The sequence below is a fragment of the Ailuropoda melanoleuca genome, chromosome 15 (genome assembly GCF_002007445.2).
Source record: "Ailuropoda melanoleuca isolate Jingjing chromosome 15, ASM200744v2, whole genome shotgun sequence".
In the NCBI taxonomy this organism is placed as follows: domain Eukaryota; kingdom Metazoa; phylum Chordata; class Mammalia; order Carnivora; family Ursidae; genus Ailuropoda; species Ailuropoda melanoleuca.
The window spans coordinates 60,517,864-60,538,291 of NC_048232.1; the positions used below are offsets into that span (position 1 = coordinate 60,517,864).

General features: G+C 38.1%; 1 long non-coding RNA gene across 1 annotated transcript; it reads right to left on the reverse strand.

Annotated features, from left to right (window-relative positions):
- Positions 1–2,870: 2,870 nt before the first annotated feature.
- Positions 2,871–19,433, reverse strand: LOC117796372. The gene is made up of 4 exons (XR_004620829.1): positions 18,963–19,433; positions 16,466–16,539; positions 6,826–6,888; positions 2,871–5,072 (listed from the first exon to the last, which is right to left on the reverse strand). It is a non-coding gene; the product is annotated as an uncharacterized LOC117796372 (long non-coding RNA).
- Positions 19,434–20,428: the final 995 nt, after the last annotated feature.

Genomic DNA, 20,428 nt, shown 5'->3' on the forward strand with positions numbered 1-20,428 from the left:
CCCCCTGCTTTGTGTTCCCTCTCTCGCTGGCTGTCTCTCTGTCGAATAAATAAATAAAATCTTTAAAAAAAAAAAAAAGAAATGAAAATTGAGGCTACAGAGTATCTGGGGAGGCGACTGATGACTTTTTACATTTATTTGCATGTATAACATGTCCAGAATGAAGTAAATAAAGCCAAGAGAAGAAAGAAATGAGAAAACAGGTAAAATAGAAGAAGAAAGAAAAAATTGAGTGCTTTCCTAGATTCAATTTTATAGAGGTTGACTATTCCAGATGACATTCAAATTGAAGCTTCCATTAATACTATAAAATGAAATCAGAAAACAAGAGACTAAAATTATTAAGAAAAAAAAAGATTCATAAAGGAATTTTCCTGGACTAAGGACACGAATATTTCAATAAAAACTTCTAAGTGTCCCAGAAATGAAGGAAAAATACTCTAACTTAGATGTATCATTTAAACATTTTTTAGAACGTGAAGGATAAAGGAAAATCATAAAAGTATCTACATAGAAAAAAACACAAATGGGACTGAGACTGTTATCAGATTTCACAAGAGCAACCCTGACTTTATTATCTTTATTCTGCTCTCCTTAGATTTGCTTTAGTTTTTTGTCTCCTAACATTAATATAAATGATTATATTTTATCCTTCTCTTTAATTAATGAAACCATTGCAAAGTTATACATGTAAATATGTTTAAAAGCCAATAGTTAATAAAACACTTTTAAAAACAGCAGCCACAATGGAAAAAAAGGCTTTAATGATAGGGAAAATAATTTTAAAACTACAGTTCTATATCTAGCCAAATTAGCAGTGAAATATAATGTAGAATAAAAGCATTTCAGACGTACAAAGACTCAGAGTGTTTACTTCCTACACATCCTCTCTTAGGAAGTTACTTAAGGATGTTTTCCAGGAAAACAAAGGAGGAAACTAAGAAAGGAAAACTTCAAGCCAAGAAATGGAGGAACTCTGCCAAAAGCAAAAAACAAAATGAAGCCAAACCAAACCAAGAATTATCAGTACCTGGATGAAAACTGCAAAAAGCTTAAAAGATCCATCTGTTTAGGTGGAGCAGAGACACCCAGAGAAAATAACGACTTAAAGCTGGCACTTACCTTAGAAAGTTGAAAGACCTTAAGGATGTAATAAAGGGAGACAGTGTAAATTAGAAACTAAGAAAGGCAAGGAAAAAAAATCTATATAAGAATGGAAATTAGCATTGGATATACTGTGAATTTTTTTTTAATACTATAAAAATGTAAATAGCATTTGTTTATTTACAAACTTTAAACACAGCTTCTACACTGGAAGTTACAAATTGGTAGCCCAATGGACTCCATCCAACAAAAGTGCTGTATTTGACTTATTCTCTGTGTGTGTGTGTTTGTATGTGTGTTTTAGTTGAATGAGGTTCCATCATATTTAAATCAGAAGATTTCACATAAAAATCTGGATTATCAGGCTTCTTTAAAACACTAGGATATTTTGCATCACTGGGTCCACATTCATCTTGACAACATTCAGCATAAACTCACAAGTTTACCAAAGTTTACCAATCTCTTTCACTCATACCTACCTGGTCTTCAAAGCATTTGAAGTTTCAACACCTCCCATCTACAGTGTACTAACGGTTCAATTATGGTCACAAAATAATAAACAAGTATTATCAATATTTCTTGACAATGTAAAAACTACCTGTGACTGAAGCTAGGGGGTGAAGGGTGAGAGGAAATGAAAGCAAGAATAGAAAGGCTAATACCTTCATCTTCCAAATTAAACTCAGGAATTAATAGAATAAGTTCCAAATGTTAAGATACACTATTCAAAGTTATAAAATCACAAATAGAGGAGTTAAAAAATAATTCAACTATATTGGGATGGGAAAAGGAAAGTGAGAGACTGATTTAACTGCCATAGCAGATTGTACATAGATGTCTAAAATTGATAAACCAAAGGCTAGTCATATAAACATTTTATATGACCTGAGCAGAAATCAAGATCCGGATGCTTAACCAACTGAACCACCCAGGCACCCCAGGGAATTGCTGCTTTTCACTAGAAGACATCTTTTCTCCCACCAGCCATTTGGAGTCCAAATGCCATAAGATTTAGATAATCAAATGAGTAATGTGTTTGTTTAATTCTTTAATTTGTAAGTTTTTATTTAAGTTTTTAACATGTGCATACAATCCTTTGGTAATGGGTGAAACACACATACTTTACACATGGAGGAATACACAGAATGGTTAGAAATTTTAGAAAAAATGTGGTTGCAACATTTAAAATAATGCAATTGTGCAATAGTGATGCAAAAGTCAACATGCAAAATGAAACAAAAAACGCCAGCATACGTATGAAACAAGAGTTTAAAATGCAACTTTCCATGTTATCCCAGTTTCAACTAACAGTACAACAACTCAATTCATCCAAAACAATTCCAATGGCTACCATGGTTATGTACACTAAAGGATTTCCAAAAGTTGTGGATTGAAACCAGATCCCCCATCATTACTATGTGAGAAGTGACTAAGGAATCAGTTGAAGAGACTAGAGTGGGAGAATTGGGGGAGGGGTGATAAATTTGCTCTTGTGACATAACATTAGGCCTGGTGAGCATGAGTGTGTCTTTTGCCTATTAGCTTTTAAGCTTGTTTTGTTAAATAAGTGTATTTTTGCATATGAAGCCTACCTGTAGTAGGACCTGAAATACTTATTTTTTAAAGATTTTTTATTTATTCATTTGAGAGAAAAAGAGAGAGCAAGAGCATGAGCAAAGGGGAGATTCAGAAGAAGAGGGAGAAGCCAGCTCCCCACTAAGCAGGGAGCCCAATGCTGGGCTTAATCCCAGGACCCTGAGATCATGACCTGAGCTGAAGGCAGACAGTTAACCAACTGAGCCTCCCAGGCACCCCTGAAATACATTTTTAAAGTCCAATGCAGTGTGACATCAAAGATCCAAACTTTGATCCCATATAAAGTTTGTCTCCTCTTCCCAGCTTAGGCCTGAATTGGGCTATGGGGCCTGTACAGAAGACCTGGCAGCTGGCCTGGCTCTTCTCTTTCCCTCACTCCATCTCCTCCACTGTCTTCGCCTGGTATCTTTGACTTGCTCTGGGATCAGGCTTAGCACAAAGATTAAAGAGAAAAAGTCACGGTCTTAGGTGGCTCTCCTGGAAAAGGGAAAGAAAAATAGGCCAGCTAGAATGGTCTGCTTAATGATAGAACAAAGAAAGAACACTGTATTTTCACTGACAGGAGGGCCAGATAGGAGCTTCCCAAAGTACTGTGACAGGGCACAGATGTGACTCTGTGAGGGGAAACCGGCCGTGGGCACCTTGAAAAGGACTCCACACAAAAGAATGTCTGAATGAGGAGAGCCACCCAGCAGAGTGAGCCCTGGAGGGACATCAAAAGCAGCAAGTTGAAGGATCCTGCTGAAATCAACAGAAATGGAGTTGAGTTTCCCAGTAGTCAGATCTCTGAGGAAACCAAGTGACCTAGAGGAAGAATATTTTAGAGATAAAAGCTTCTTAACATTTTTATGGGAACAAATTACATATATTCATTAATTGAAACTTCACAACAGCCCAATATGGTAGGATGGAGTATTATCCCTAAACAACAAGTGATGAAACTAAAGCACAGAAGGCTTAAATAATGTGGCCCAGGACACACAGTTAGCAACTAGTGAGCTATTATTTGAATGCAGGGACTCTGACTCCAGGGTCTAGACTTTTAATGGACTATATGAAAAGATCCCCTTGAAACACAGACATCAATTGTTTATCAACCACACAGAGGCCTCAATGCCAGTTTACAACTCTCCCAGCCACCAAAATTCTTACTAAGTTCCACTTACATTGTATACATTTTCCTTGCAGGCAAAACAGACCTATGAAAATCTGCTAGAGAACGGAAGTGGCCCAGTTGCTCAATCACCCCCAGCTAATGGCCAACTAACTGCCACATGTGAGCAAGTTTAATAGAGACCAGAATAAGCAACCATATTAGACCACTGGCCCATGAACTCATGAATTAAATAAATGCTTTTGTTTGTTTCAAGTCACTGAGTTTCTGGGAAACTCATAGCAATAGATAATTGATACTCTCTTAAGTGAAGAGTTTCTTCTGCAGTCACCAAGGAAATAACCAAGGACTTAGGCAATGAGTGGGAGTGACAGTAGAAAGGAGCTTTCCAGAGAGTGGCCACCAGTGATACCTAGAAGCTAGGGATCTATTTACAGGGAAGATAGAAGACCCCTAGGCTGGTCCAGTAGCCACATATGCAGAGAGCACCACCCCCAGAAGGAAGCTACATGCTCTATTGTGGCTTTTAGACTAGACCATCCATGAAGGGATTCATCATGTGCTTTTATCCAGACTTAGCAGATGGCCAGTTAAATAATCAGTCTCCAATTCAGTGCTTACAGGCAAGAATTTAAATTGTATTTTAAATACCAATCTGGCAACATAAGCCTTAGATGATGCTCATGGAGGGCTAAGTGTATTGGTACAGGATAGTCTATTTGAAAACAGTGTAGTCATATATTAAGAACCACAAACAAAATCAATAGCTATTGACCTAGAAACCTCAATTCTGATCATTCATTCTAAGAAAGAAAATTTAAAGGAATTTTAGTATTTTTAACTATATGTATGTTCAAATTCTCAATGTCACACCACTGGATCTGGACAGCCATGCAAGTATTGTCCATTATCAGATAGAGAACATTCTCATTCTGTTAGATGATCATGAACGAACTTATAGAAAAAGGATAGGGCAACTTCTAATGTCAAGTTTTTATATTGTATCATCTTTCAGTCAGTAGCTTCCCATGAGTTGAATGGGAGCCTCATTTCCCACAATCTGCCTCCCTATTTCTTATCTGATCTTTAAACTACCCTCCAACCCTCCACATACATCCATAGTCCTTAATCCATTCTGGTGGCATTCCAGAAGCTCAGGGCCATGAAGCCCTTTGCCTCAAACTCCATCCTGGGAGAAAATAAGTGAAAGTCATGGTAGTCTCCAAAGGAACAGGCTTAGGACTTCACAGTGAAGCACCTGCAAGAACAACAAACTGATTATACATTCTATGTGGTTTGACGATGATTTTTTAAAAGATATCTTTCCCATTATAGGTAAGAACAAAGAGGGTAAAAAATACATATAATTAGATTTCTTTTGCAATATTGTTATTAAAATTCTGTGAATAATTTTATTTCCTAACCATAGGGAATTTCAAATAAACTCTAAATAATTGCTATCCCCTGCTAGGTTTCCACTTGGCTGGCTTCTTCTCACCATTTCTTACGGAAACCTTCAGAGATTGCCACCCGCCACCACCCTCCAACAGTTTCTCATTGTCTCATTTCCATGTTCTATTTCTATAATAAATGTAATCACCATTTAAATATGTCCTTTTAAGAATTTGTCTCTGGGGGCACCTGGGTGGCTCAGTCAGTTAAGTGTCTGCCTTTGGCTCAGGTCACGATGCCAGGATCCTGGGATCAAGCCCCTCATCAGGCTCCCTGCTCAGTGGGGCGCCTGTTTCTCCCTCTGCCATTCCCCCTCTTTGAGTTCTTTCTCTCTCTCTCTGGTAAATAAATAAATAAATAAATAAATAGAATTTTTCTCTATGTTTATAATCTGTCTTTTCCCATGAGGATGCAGCCTTTTTTGACGTCTAGAAGCTTATATATCTTGCTCAGTAAGGTATCTCCTGTGTATCGTACAGATCATGGCACATAATAGGTGCTCAATGAATATTTGCTGAGTGAATAAATTGTAGATATTAAAATTATAAATATAAAAATGTACGGCTTGGTGGAAAAAATCTTATGTTTAATTGCTTAAACACAAACAATATAAACTGATTTTAACTGTTGAAATATTTTGCATACGAATTAAAGAAACAATTATAATAGCTTAATTTACTGAGGCAGAATGATTATAAATAACATTTTTTTCTTGTGTTATGAGTCACTTTAATGTCATTAAAATAGTGTTTATGAATTTTTAATCACCCAGCCTAACCTTGCATGTGTGTACGAAATAACATTGGCTTTCTTTCCTGGTGAAAAAAGCTGGTGGACGGTAATATAAACTCAAATCCTTGAAATGCTCAGGGATTAATTTAGGTATAAGAAACTGATGGCTTTAACAAGTACAAAATAAATCTTGGTTGAAATTCATGTTTTTCTAAAATGTAGATCTTAAGCTCTGAATTAATTGTAGGAGAGTGTTTTGAGCTTGTTAATACAGGCAAGCAAAACATCAAACATCATCTTGCTTATATGCTTTTAAGATTTTCTGTAAGAAGTAATGACTATTCACAAAAGATTTGTTTTTGCATATTTGACCTCCCCATGCCAAGGAGGAAGATGATGCAGTAGCATCATTCCTTAAAAACTCATGCTCCAAGCTTCAGGGTACATGAACCGCCATTATGACAATTGTCTTGTAGCTTTGTCATTACTTATTTATATGTATGTCTCCCCCCTCCAACTCTAAACTCCTTGAGGGCAGGAGTATATTCATAAGTTATTTGTTGGGTTAAAATAACTCAGTAGTCTATACTTGAGCACCTTAGGTAACAAACGTTTGCAGGAAATTGATCTTCAGATATGAAAATGTGCCATGTACCCACTCTGTATATTTACTCTCAAACAGGATCCACAAGAATTTGAGTCTGTTTACAACAAAGAAGCACACAAGAGAAGAGTGGGTTACAATTCAAAATTTCTAAAGTCATGGAAAATTCAGTTTGAATATATAGTCAAAGCAAGGCCAGTGATAAGAAAGAAGGGAGTCTTACCTCTATAGACATAAATGGCCACATAATGGCTGTGGATGAAATTTGGATTTAGTGTTGATATTCCTGGTAGCAAAAGCCAAAAGGGACATAGTCAGAGTTTTTATTATCATAAAAACCAGGGAAAGAAAGGAATCGTTACCTAAATGCAGGGAAAGACACAAATCATTACCTAGATCTCAACTACAGGAGAAATACTTTAGGTAGAGTATGGGTTAATCGTATAAGTAATATTTCTGTGTAATATCCACGGAGCAAATGTAATAAAGAATTTCACAAGGTTGTTTCTCAGTGTCTTCCCCCACAAAAGCCCAGAGGTAACCACCACAAGGTTACTCTGCAAAGGCAATTCATTCACAATTCATACCAAGACAATGTGATCCAAGGATGTATTTCTCTCTCCTTTAAGCCAGGGGTGAGCACACTACGGATTGCAGCCAAATTCGACCCACTGCCTATTCTTATAAATAAAGTTTTATTTGAACACAGCCACAGCCATTCATTTGCTTATGTCTGTGGCTGCTTTCATGCTACAACAAGAGAGTTGAGTAGTTGCTGCATACCATATGGTCAGTCCACAGAGCCTAAAATATTTACTATGTGGCCCTTTCAGAAAAAGTTTGTTGGCCTGGGCTTTAAATCAAACCTCTATCATTATCACTTTTATCCACAGAGCTTTTGATGAGAGTTGGGGTAGCAAGGAACTTGTTGATTTCAGTCAAATTCATACACTAGGCAGAACCACATGAAACTGCTAATTTTCTATCATTTTTTTATTTACAAAACATCTAATTCATATGGTTCAATCTAGCACTTAAGAAAAAAATAAGATTGAAACCTTGTTATGAAAATTAAAGAGCTAAATAAGTCTTTTACTTGGATGGGTAATAACTCTCCCATTAGGAGTGGGACATGAAATATTATGAAGCAAAGCCAGGGTATTTCTGAAGAAGGAATTTTAATCTTCCCACAACATAAAACCAGACCTAATGATATTTCAGTATTCGAATGCTACCATCCAAGTAAGAGAAAGAGAAAATACCAATCATCCTAATTAAAAGCCCAGTTTAATGTCAAATTCAGCAATGATGGTTACTCATTTGTTAGGATGATTTCTACTGAACCACGCTTGTATTTCTAACATGTGAAATCGTTGCATCAAAGACTTACCATTGTCTGCCTGGAATTATATCAGCTCTAGGGACATAGAGGCTCTTCAATACATATCCTTTTACTTCACTACCAGTACATAACATTTTTTCATGAAATTTTAAACAAAAAATGTGGATAGATCCATCTATGTGCTGAAAACGGAAGAGCTTGAAACATCAACAAAACACTTCAAAATCAAGTAAATGATCAATCCTAGATGGTTATATGAAAATAAGTTTGTACATTTCTTTAAGGCATAATCAGTATCTCACTGCTATCCTACTATACACACACTCTACTAGTGGCTACAGAGAGATATATGGTTTAGCTCCTTGGGCAAGGAACTTTCAATCTAGCTGTGAAACACCTATTAAAAAGATGGCATGGGCACCCATGAGGCATGCCTAATGAAGAGCTAAATGAATAAAACTGACAGTCAGTGAACCATGACTGTGTTGTGTTGAATTCACTGTCCAGGAAAATTAAGCAGGAAAGGAGTCAGGAGGCCCCAAGTCTAGTTTCAACTGTGACGTTTCCCAGCTAGAGTATAAATTATTTTATTTAACACTGTTAAGCTTGTTTATTTTGCTGGACTGTACACACTTCAGTTCAGGAGAAGCCTGGAGTAATTACCATGCCACCACGAGCACTTTCGAGCCCTGGGTTTCTGTGGAAAGGGCCCAACAGATATTGGACTCAATTTGCATTTTAAGGAGTTTGGAAACATTTTAAATATGATAATATTTAGAACACTCCAAGGAGTTATAAGCCAGATGTCAGCACATTGGAAACCACCAATGTATTAACTTGTATTTCCAGTTTGACTCATTTTTGAATGGACCTCAGGATAAAGAGTTCTCCTACAAGGAAATCCTGAGATTACCTCCCATTTGCAACTAGTTTTCTGTGTGAATCAAGATATTTTAATCATATGCAAACACACAAAAATGCTAAACTAAATGAGATGCTAAGGATTTCACAAAATCATGAGTGCCCCCAGTAACTCTGATTCCAAGTTTTTGTATTAATCAAAACAGCCCCTTTAGTTTCATTTAGTCACTATATAAAGAATAAATATATTCAGTTTAAACTTATAAAGTCATTTTTACTAATAAAATGCCATCTGTTTTTATATAGTGGAGTTCAATTTAAGATTTTATATGAAAGGAATTACTTCTGCTAAAAAAAAAAAAAATTCCACTAGCAGAGATGATCTGAAAAGTCTTTTCCAAATCAAATAGTGTATGAGTCTCTGAGCAAAACTCTGTTTTACAACAGAAATATAAAACAATTACCTTGTGCCTTAAGATTTTATAATCTCATACACTATATACAAAGCAACTGCCAGAATCTGCTTACTAGTTATAAAATATTTGCTCTTCCCACTTGGTTTTGCACAACACCTGCAATTTGATCAGGATGTTTTTGGGTGTGCCCACACTTCCCTGTCAACATTACAGCTTTGGGCAAATGCCAACCTGTAAGAGATTTTCATCTTGAGACTGTTTCCCTTCTTGCAACATCAGTTGTACTGTTGCCAAAAACATCAACCTACTGAGGGAACATCCCCTTTTACACACTCCCATCCATTTCTGGACTCAAATAATAAACACTTAATAGCTACATCTGAATCAAGCTTTCCTTAGTAACTGACCTAAAACAATCCTCACCAACCTCGTGGGTCAGCCTTTTCTTCACGTGTTCGGAATACCCTAAGTATTGGGCTACTCCCTCTTTTTAATTTTTGCTTTTGTCTCTTCCTGTCAAAGAGGATTCTTGTAAGATTTGGAACTTCCAAAATATCCACTCCATCATCCTAAAAGAACTTAGCTCTCTCATTCTGCACAGGAAAATAAAAGTCATTTCTATTTCTACCCATCATGGTATTCGAGAATGTTAACTTCCTCAGTAGCAACAAAGAGTTTTGTCCTTTCTTACATGGTGGACATTACTTGTTAAGCATGATCAAACCCAGAAGCCAATTTCCTAGTGAGATGAAATGCTAGGGAAGACAGCTCTGATCACCAATGACTCAGTGTGTTAAAAAGACAAACCTAAACTGAAACAATGCTGTTGAACATATGCCTGGTTTCCAAGAAAGAAGTTTGTAGACAAGAATGCTATGTGTATCTAGATTTGGGTTTGTATTCTGCTAGAAAGACTTTTCTCTCTTTGCTATTGCATTTTTAATAGCAGAGCAAACTATGATTGCTCAAATTGCTCAAAGTTGTTAGATATTTATACTTTCTTGGGTGTCTTCAGAGGGAAATTAACCTAATAGAAACCATCTGCTACAGTGGTCAATAGGCCTGGTTTGGACTCTGGAGGATGATATTACTCAATCTGGTGAATTGTATGTTTTAAGGAGCAGAAATATTTGTTAGCTAAATTCTGTCACACTCAATAATTATCTATATAATATTGAGGATAAAATGCTTGATTTTTAAAAAAACTATCTTGTGTCTGTTCTCCTGATATTCTCAGGATTGTTGCGAAGAGCGCAAATTAAAAGCAAATTAACCTTCAAATTCCTAAAATAGTGAATGAGATAACAAGTCCAAAGAATAAAGTATAAAATCAAAATTCTTTACTGTGGTTTCCAACACAGTTCCCCATTAATATATAACATTTTTCCCCAGCTCATTCTACACAAGCCACCCTAGACGACTTCTCATTCTCCAACATCCCTGGCTTCAAACCAGCTTACAGACTTTCCACCTGCTACTCCTTTTTCTGAAATGGTTTTCTCCAGCTCTTCATAGAGCTTAACCACAAGAGCAGAGAGTTTTTAAGGCACAGAGTTGGGAGCATGAATCCCCAGACACAGTGAATTAATGTATGTAAATGGCTAGAATATAATGAAGTGCTCAATAATTATAGGTCATTATTGTTGGGCTTGTCGTTGTTACCGTTCTGTTCTCAGCTCACCTGTTATGTCCCTACGTAGACAGGCTTCCCTGAACATTGAATGTAGAGTTTCTCCTGCCTCCCTTCTCTAAGCGGTCACTCTCTGCCACATAATCCTTTTATTTCCCTCTCCGCAAATGAGGATTGCCTAATGAGTAGCATTTTAGAGAAAAGCTAAACTCTGGATGGATGGCTTTATTTTTAATGGTCAGAAATGCTTTCTCTAGTTTCTGCAGGTAAGAAAATATGTTAAACCTGTCACAGTGATAGCAATGAAAAGTCGGTACTTCTTTTTAAATGAGTGGAATGACGGTGTCGTGGTGCTGCGGTTTGTTATTTATGGGAGAGGGGCTAGCTTAAGGAAACTCGTGATTAAATGTAACATGCTCTCTTGCCTTCTGAGCAAGTCAAGGCAGTAATATCTCAGGCAGACAGTGACTAGGAAGTCTTTATTCTTATTTTTAAATCTTAAGATTCTGAAATTACATTGAGTAATTTACATTAAATTCGTGTGGGGAAGGTAGGCTGAAGAGAGGAGAGTCATGGGAGTGGTATTCTAGTCTCAGAGATCATAATTCTTCTCTATCCCTTATACAAATTATAAAATTACTGCCTTATGAAAAATTACCATCCAAAAATATAATGTTAGCTGAAAATAAAAATCTATTCCAGAAAGTGTCGGATAAACTCTTGTACAATACATCTAGTGAGTCATTAAATATAGTGTTTATCCTTTAACTTTTGGAAATTATCTTTCTTGGGGACAAACAAGGAAGACAACAAACTTTTGTGCCTATATGAGCTAAGTCCTAGGGTTGATGGTTACTCCGACCACCCCATCCCCAACACAAACACCCTGGATTTCTGATACTCCTTCCTCCCATTCCTTTCTCAGGTCATTCTTTTACTCCTCTCTGTCTTTAGGCCAAATGAGAAAGCCAGAAAACATTTCCAGTATAAGATGGATTAGTGGCAGAATATTTTGGAAAAGTCAGTTCTTTACTTTTCTTCCTGTACTTTAATGTCCAATCTAAAATCAAGAGTCTGGATCTCTTGATTTCTCTGACAGTGATCTTTTTGCCAGACGCTTTCCCAGTGCTGTTCACCATCACACAGCTCCAGTCATCAGAGGCAACCCTACCTTCTCATTTCACAACCAGCTGTTCTACAAACAAGAAAGCTGAAGCCAAGAAACAGTGAACAACTTATCAAGTTTATTTCAAATTAGTGAAGATGATATCGATACTCATGCTTATAAATTTCTTGACTCACGGATAAAGTGAGAGACAAGTTGCCTCATTTCATGCTTTGAAATAACCAAGTATTTAATCTGAATTTTGCTCTTATAAGTATGTATTCTCAAGAGCAACCTGAGTCTTGCATAATTATTTGGAGTGGGAGAAAGGGAAAGTCCTGTGAGGGCGGGTGGGAAGCAATTAGGAGGGAGAGGGAAGGGTGGAGTGGGCGGAAGGCTAACCCATGGAAGGGCGCTGCATGGGTTATGAAGAAACAGTGGGTCCTTGGTCCAACTTGTCTGACTCAGCCCTAGGAAACAGATCATTATCATCAACTTTGTCTCTGCAAAGGAAAGATCAGCGCTGCAAATGAATATGCAAGAATTTGTTAGACAAGTGGAAGAGATCTTCATGTTTATATGTATGTCCATGATTTATTAAGCACTCACCATGTACAATATGTGGGCTAGAAGCTTTGACTCTATTATCTCATTTAATTATTACAACAACCCGAGGATGAAGGTATTACTATCTTCATTTTGGAACTAATGCAAAGAAAGCTTAGAGACATTAAGTATCTTGCTCAAGATCACACAGTTAACAACACGGAGAAGTAAAGCTGCCAACCCTGATTTCTACAGTCTTAAATACCAGTAGTTAGGCCTCCTATAGAAAAAAAAGATCTCTATTATCGTAGTGAGAAGTTGTATGCCTGTGTACACACTTGACCTTGCACTGCATGTTCTTTGAGATCATGCATTTTTTGGTGCCTTTTCATATCTGCATCTTCAGAGCAGCCCACCCCAAATCCTGCCATACATGAGATGTTCAGTTAATGTCTCTTATTTCCATGTAAATGCTCACATTAGCAAGGAGCACGCTTTGGTGAATAATAACAGCAGGAGCTGAGAATAAGCGGCAGCAGTGACCATCTGTCCCCGCCCTCACTTAGACTCCAAAGGATGGTGGACAGAGGAAGTTTTAAGGGGCCGCTTTACACGCAGTCTGAGATGAAGGAGCGGTTGGAGAAGTCTGTCAAAGAGCCAGCAAGGCCAGTGTGCCCTGCCTTACAGAAGTTAGTGGGTGTGACTTGTACCATTATGGGAATCATCTGAGAGAGCTCTTTGGGCTTCTGAGGTTGCAACATTTTTCATGTATTATACAGACACATTTTGTGTGTATTTCAGTAAGTCTTCTCTCGTCTCCCCTCCTCACCTCATTCCCATCCCCTTCCCCCACCATTCCTACCAGCACCGTGTTTTTCCGAATGCAACCAGCACCTCTAATTCATGATGGGAACGATGAATTCAGAGACTTAAAAAACAAATACATTGAATTCCCTCAATCTCTCTTTATTAAACTTCTGTATTACAATAAACTATAGCCACCATAAATAATTCTACAGTTATTGGCCATCCTCACAAGGATATTTCAGAAATTAGATATACACGTGTTCTATTTTTTCTCTCTGAACAGAATATGGGAGAAAAAAATCACTAACATTAACATGTCCTTTTCAAAATTTCTCTCAAAATGATAATATTTCCAGTTATGAAGTAGTCAAAAAATCTCTATTGAGAACCTACTAGGCACAAATGCTAATAAATGATTTTGAGAATTCAAAGGATTATAAGAACAGGTCCCCTGCCACTGAGTTTCAAATCTAGGTGTACAGAGAAGAGCATAACATATGAAGGTCAGCAGGATAAGGGATAGCATGTGCAAGAGGCAGCATGTTACTTCAGGTGAGTAACGAGTACTCTGGAAGATGAGAGGAGATATAGCCAACTGACTTGTGCTTCAGGTGGTCAGAGAAATTTTCGAGAAGACAAGACATGATCCAGAAATTGAAGGATTGGTTAACAGGAAAAAATTAATTTCAAATCTTCCTTGATTCACCTTGGGTTACATCCTGATAAACCCATCGTAAGTTGAAAACTATCCTAAGTTGGAAGTGCATCCTGTACACCTAACCTAAAGAAGGTCCTGGCTTAGCCCCACCTGCCTTAACCATGTTCAGAACACTTAACGTGAACCTACAGTTGGGCAAAATCATCTAACACAAAGCCTAATTTATTATAAAGTGTTGACTATCTCATGTAATGGATTGAATGCTGTACTGAAAGTGAGAAACAGAATGGGTGTATGGGTACAGAACAGTTGTAAGGCTAGTTTTTGTTCATCCTTGAGATCGCATGGCTTGCCGGGACCTGTGGCTCTTGCCGCTGCCCAGCATCACCAGAGAGTACCTCACTGCATATCACTGGCCTGGGAAAAGAGCAAAACTCAAAATTCGATGCAGAGTTTCTACCAAATGCGTACTGCTTTCACACCAATGTAAAGTTAAAACATCATAAGTCAAAGCATCCTAAGTGAGGGATCATCTGTATTTATTAACTGCTCTTAATAATTATATTATGCTGTGTTTCTTCCCTGACTCTTGAGGCTTTTCTCAAACTTTCTCTTCTTCCCAGTTGCCCTCAGAAATCCAAAAGTCATCTATGACGCTCCCTCTCCCTCATTTTCCCACATCTGATTGGTCAAGGAACCCAGCTGATTTCCCGCAAAAATGAATGTCAAATGCAACCCCTTTTCTCTGTTCCCACTGCTAACACAGTAGCCTTCAATACCAATGCGTTAGCTCCCTACCTGTTGTCACGAGGCTACTCCTGCCTCTCTCCTCTTTTCCTCACAGTAGCCAATGTAATCTTTTACTAAACCTAAGTAGGATTATTTCTTGGCTAAGGTCATTCAATGGCTCCTCATAGCCCTGAGATATATAATACAAATGTCCTTAATATGTTTCTCAAAGATGTGCCTATTTTTCATCCTCACTGGCTTTTGCAGCCACAGACTCTACCAACCTGTCATGATAACAAACACCACCCTGACAGTACTGTGGTGGCCAAACTCACCAAAGAGTTCTTTCCTCTTGTGTTCTGGAATGTTCTTCCCTTCAGTGTTCATACAGATAACTTCTATTCAACCATTATATCTCAGCGTAACTAGTCTTTCATAAGAAAACTCTTCTCATACCTTAATCTACATTACCAACGCCCCCAATCCCTGATAATATCTCTCAAATGCCCTATAATATACATTTATATATTTAGAGTTTTACTTAAAGACTATTTCTCCATTAGTCTCTAGGCTCAATGATAGAAGGAACCATGTGTATTTTATGTACCAGTATAGTCTCAGTTTCTAGTACCCCACCAAAAAAATTAAATGAATAAATAAATTAACCCAATTTCAACGCTTAAGTTAGTTTCCATTCTTTTCCACCAATACTGTTCCATGGTTTACTTTAAGCGTCAAAGCAATTAACATACTTAAAAGTCCTACAAATTTTCAACATCCAGGGATTATGTACATTTTCTTATTAGTCAATGCCATGATCTCTGCCCCTCTTTCCCTCTAAACTCTGAAGAGTTTTAAAAAATGAAAATCCCATGCTTGATGTAGCTTGAAAACCTTTATTCCACACCTTAACTTACTCAATGTCTTTTTTTAAATTATTATTTTTTCTGATTTTCCTTCTTCTTCTTTTTTTTTTTTTCCCAAACAAGCTAAGCTTGAATCACACACAGGAAATATCTACCTTCTTCAGACTAATCTCCAGAAGAAAGAAAAGTGAAGCCTCCCAGTGACCTGAGATAGAAAGAAAGAGAGGAGCCTCATCTTCCTAGAGTTTGGGAAAGAAGAGAACAAAAGTAGTTCACTCTAGAGGCCAGACCCAACCCCCAGGCAGGTTTTCTCTTTCCTGGGTCTCAAATATAAGTTCTTTCCTCCCCTGGCCTAACTCTTAATATTTTATCAAAAACATTCATTGGTTATGGCAATTCCATGGAACAACAACAACAAAAAAAGGCAAATCTTGTAACATCTCTAAAAACATACCCCCAAATTATTTTTTAAATTAAAATAATAATAGTGAATTGAGTGCTTATAATGAGACAGACACTTGGCTAAGTGATCTACATATGTTAAAACACTTAGTTCCCCTTAACCCAATAAACCCTATGTAGTGGGCAGTATTACTATTACAATTCTAAGGAAATGAGGCCCAAAGAGGGTGAATAATTTACGTAGCTTCACAGAGCTATTAAATAGGAAAACCATTTTTCTGTGATGAAATTTTACTTATCCACTCTTGTAACCTTGTACCTGTGCCCTTGTAACCCATACTAAATATCTGTAAAAAGACTAACTTGGCAAATTCTGCAAATATCTGTTCATTCAACACTGTACTGGGCTTTGGAGCTCCAAAGACGAAGAAATCATTGTCCTTGCCTTCCTAGAGCTTATAGTCCTGGAAAAAGACAAAGCAATGGAAACAGGAAACTTACCATGAGTGGTGTCAGAGCTACAAGGGGAAATTGGATCTCTCAGTCTAGAGGTGTCTTCTTGGAGAAGGTCACATCTGAATGATCAGTAATATAATGAGTAGTAAGTGATGTCACAGGTCAATATGGAGCACTGAATGTACATACTTATCTCTGAGTAACCCCTTTAAAATTACATAATGTAAATATTTAACACCCAAATTTAAAACCAATGGAACAAAGAGAATTGGTGAGGAAGTGGGAGAGGGGCAGAAGCTATAGAGCCAGTAAGTGGCTGAGCTGAGGGAAGAAGGCTGAAATCTATTGCCTACAGAGGGGGCATCCCAGCGTGAGTTGAGTGGATTTGGTCCATAGGACACCAAAAATGCTCAGGCACTGGAGCCACTAGGTACCTCTGGGAGCCAATATTCAGAGTGGAGCCAAGACTAGGGCTGGTTAAAAACCTATCTGGAGCTTTTCAAGGTCTCCCATTCCTTCTAAACAGCCAGGGAACTATATCTTTGCAACTCTGGACAGAAGACAAGAAAGAGCTTTACTCCCAGAAAAAGCTGAACCTGAGAGACTATTCACTCAAATACCAAACACAGCTAAGGTCAGGATCAAAATGCCATATAGGAAATGGGAGATTAAGTGAAAATCTCTGTACTGGACAGTGAGGCTTTTTGAACCGCATTCCTAAGTCTGCAGTTATCTCCTGTAAGCAGAAAGCTGCTAGATTCTCTTCTGGAAAAACAGAATGGTCTAGGGGAGGAGACCTCTAGATATAGACATTGGAAGTCTGCAAGAAAAGAGCTGGGGTCTAGCTCTACTGAAAGCAGACAGCCAGCCAGTGCTGCCCTAGCACACGGACCTGCTAATGAGCTTTTTAGAGCCCCACTCTTAACTATACATGGACGGGCAAGGATCTCCAAATACTTGAGGAAGCCCTGATATGCAACACAGACCAAAGCAAACAAACAAACAAAGTAGGAGATCGGATTGGACTTAGAAAAAATAAAGATCAATACTGTGAGCAGGAAAAGGCTTTGAGGGGGAAAAAAACTTTAACAAATAACTTTAGGAGATGGGATGACACTATACTTATAAAACAAAACTGGGAAAATAAAAAAAAAAAAGTTATATTTTAAGCCCAAGGATTTTGTTGTATTATCCTTTATATCATTTTGTATAATATAATTTTCAATAACTTTTAGTAAAAAGAGAGAAAAGCTGATTACACCAAAATTGAAAAGCTTTGTTACTTTAATTCTCATAGCTTCAACAGAACTTTTGATAAACAAAGAACACGAACAGAGCTCTCAATTCATGTGACAAATGAACAGTCCAAAAATAAAGAAGAGCTCTTGAAATGAAAATGATAGTAGAAAAAAAATCAATGTGGGGCGCCTGGGCGGCACAGCGGTTAAGCATCTGCCTTCGGCTCAGGGTGTGATCCCGGCGTTATGGGATCGAGCCCCATATCAGGCTCTTCCGCTATGAGCCTGCTTCTTCCTCTCCCACTCTCCCTGCTTGTGTTCCCTCTCTCGCTGGCTGTCTCTATCTCTGTCAAATAAATAAATAAATAAATCTTTAAAAAAAAATCAACAGAGGGTTTTACGAGAAAATCAAAGACTCTCCCAAGTAAGAACAGGAAGATAAAGAATTGAAAAATGGAAAATTCAAGAAAGAAAATAAGAGAATCAATACAGGCTATTCAACATCTGAATAATCTTTGTTTCCAAATACATAGTAGAGTTCCAGCTACCATCTTCTTTCTTTTTTTTTTTCTTTTTTTCCTTTTATTTTGGGGGGGGTGAAAAAAATTTATATTTAGATTTAGCCAGCTGGACTCAGTTCAGATGATCCCAGTTTTGTAGGCAACACCCAAAGCATCATAGTCAGGAGCCGGTTGAACATACACCTTCATCTCTCCATCACACCTGATTAGAGTGTTGACCTTGGCCACATCAATGTCATATAGCTTCTTCCCAGTCTCTTTGATTGGTGCTTGCTGGCCTTGATATCCACGATGAACACAAGTGTGTTGTTGTCTTCTCTTTTCTTCATGGCTGACTCAGGGGAACTTGATGATAGCATAGTGGTCAAGTTTGTTTCTCCTGGGGGTGCTCTTTCAAGGATATTTGGGCTACCTTCAGAGATGCAGTGTCTTGGGCCTTTGGAAGGTAGGTGACACGTGGATCTCTATTTTGTGACTGTGGACACCTTTCAGCACCACTTTATTAACCTTCAAAACCTTTGCTTCGGCTTCAGCTTTAGGAGGGGCAGGGATTTCCTTCTTCACCTTTGGCACCGTCTTCATGAGAGGATACCATTTTATTTCTCTTCTTGCCTTTTTGGGAAAGCTTCTTAAGAAAGTTGTCTACACCTCCTAATTGTCATTCCTTCCCTCCTCTCTCTGTGAGCCCACTCCAGCCGAATTTTTACCTTACCACTTCCCCAACATCTATTCTCATCAAGATCACCAAAAAGAAATTCATTTCTTAGTTCTCATCTCACTTACCAGCAGCACCTGACAGAGTAGATGATTCCCTCCTTCTTGGAAAACGTTCTTTTGCTTGTGGAACTTCACATATACCTGCATTCCTCCAACACCGTGGCCACTTCCTCCCAGGCTTTCCTGCTGTTTCTTACTCATCAACCTGATCTCTAAATGTGGGCAGTGCCTCCAGACTCCATCCTGAGATCTCCTCTTCTCTGGTGAGTGTATATCTACACCCACTCTCTGGGCCATCACTTCCTGTCTCATGGTCATACGGACCACCTATATGCTGGAGGCTTCCACATCTATATCTCAGCCCACATAACTCCCCTCAACATACAGACCTAAATGTCAAACTACAATTTACATCTTTATTTCGATATGAAACAGACATCTCATACTTCCAACACCTAATTCCAAACTTCTAACTTGCACTTTCCTCCCTCTCCCTAGAAATAAAGATTAAAAACAAGCTTCTCCTCCCGTACTTTTTCCCTTTTCAGTTTTTGGCAACTTCTTTTTTTAGGCTCATGCCAAAATCCTGAGTCATCTTCCTTCCTTTTTATCTCGCACCTCAGATATGGTCTGTCAGCAAATCATGACACTTCTACCTTCAAAACATATAAAGAATTCAACCACGTCTCACAATCCTCACTGCCGCTGTCCTGCTACTTCTCTCTTGATTTCTTACAGCAGCCCCCCGAATGGTACCTTTGCTTCTACTTTTGCCCTCTTTTGGACTCATTCACCACACCAGCCAAAATGATTCCATTAAGACCTATGTTAGATCATGTTATTCTTTTGCTCACAACCTTCCAACGGCCCCTTTCCTACCTACAAGGCCTGGCATAATTTGGGCCCTAACTGCCCTTAACCTCATTCCCTCCCACTCTCCCATTTGCTTCCTTTATTTTGATCACCCTGGCTTTCTTTTTTCTTTTTCTTTTTTTTTTTTAAAGATTTTATTTATTTATTCGACAGAGATAGAGACAGCCAGCGAGAGAGGACACAAACAGGGGGAGTGGGAGAGGAAGAAGCAGGCTCACAGCAGAGGAGCCTGATGTGGGGCCCGATCCCTTAACGCCGGGATCACGCCCTGAGCTGAAGGCAGACGCTTAACCACTGTGCCACCCAGGCGCCCCCACCCTGGCTTTCTTACTATTCCTTAAATACATCTGTACTTCAAACTTGATATTTTTTCTACCTAAAAGGCTTTTCCCCCAGAGATCTACCTAGCTAACTCCTTAATCCCTGTCATCTTGACTGAAACCTCACTCTCGCAGTGAGGCCTTTCCTGGACCCATATCTAAAATCTCAAATCTCACATACACACCCCATGTCATAACTTCCTCCCCGGCCTTTTTTTTTTTTTCTTAGCATTTATTATCATCTAACATTACTTTTTATTTTACTTATTTAACTTATCTATCTTTACCATTAGAATATATGCTTCATAAGGTTAGGATTTTTAGTCTTTCTGTGCACTG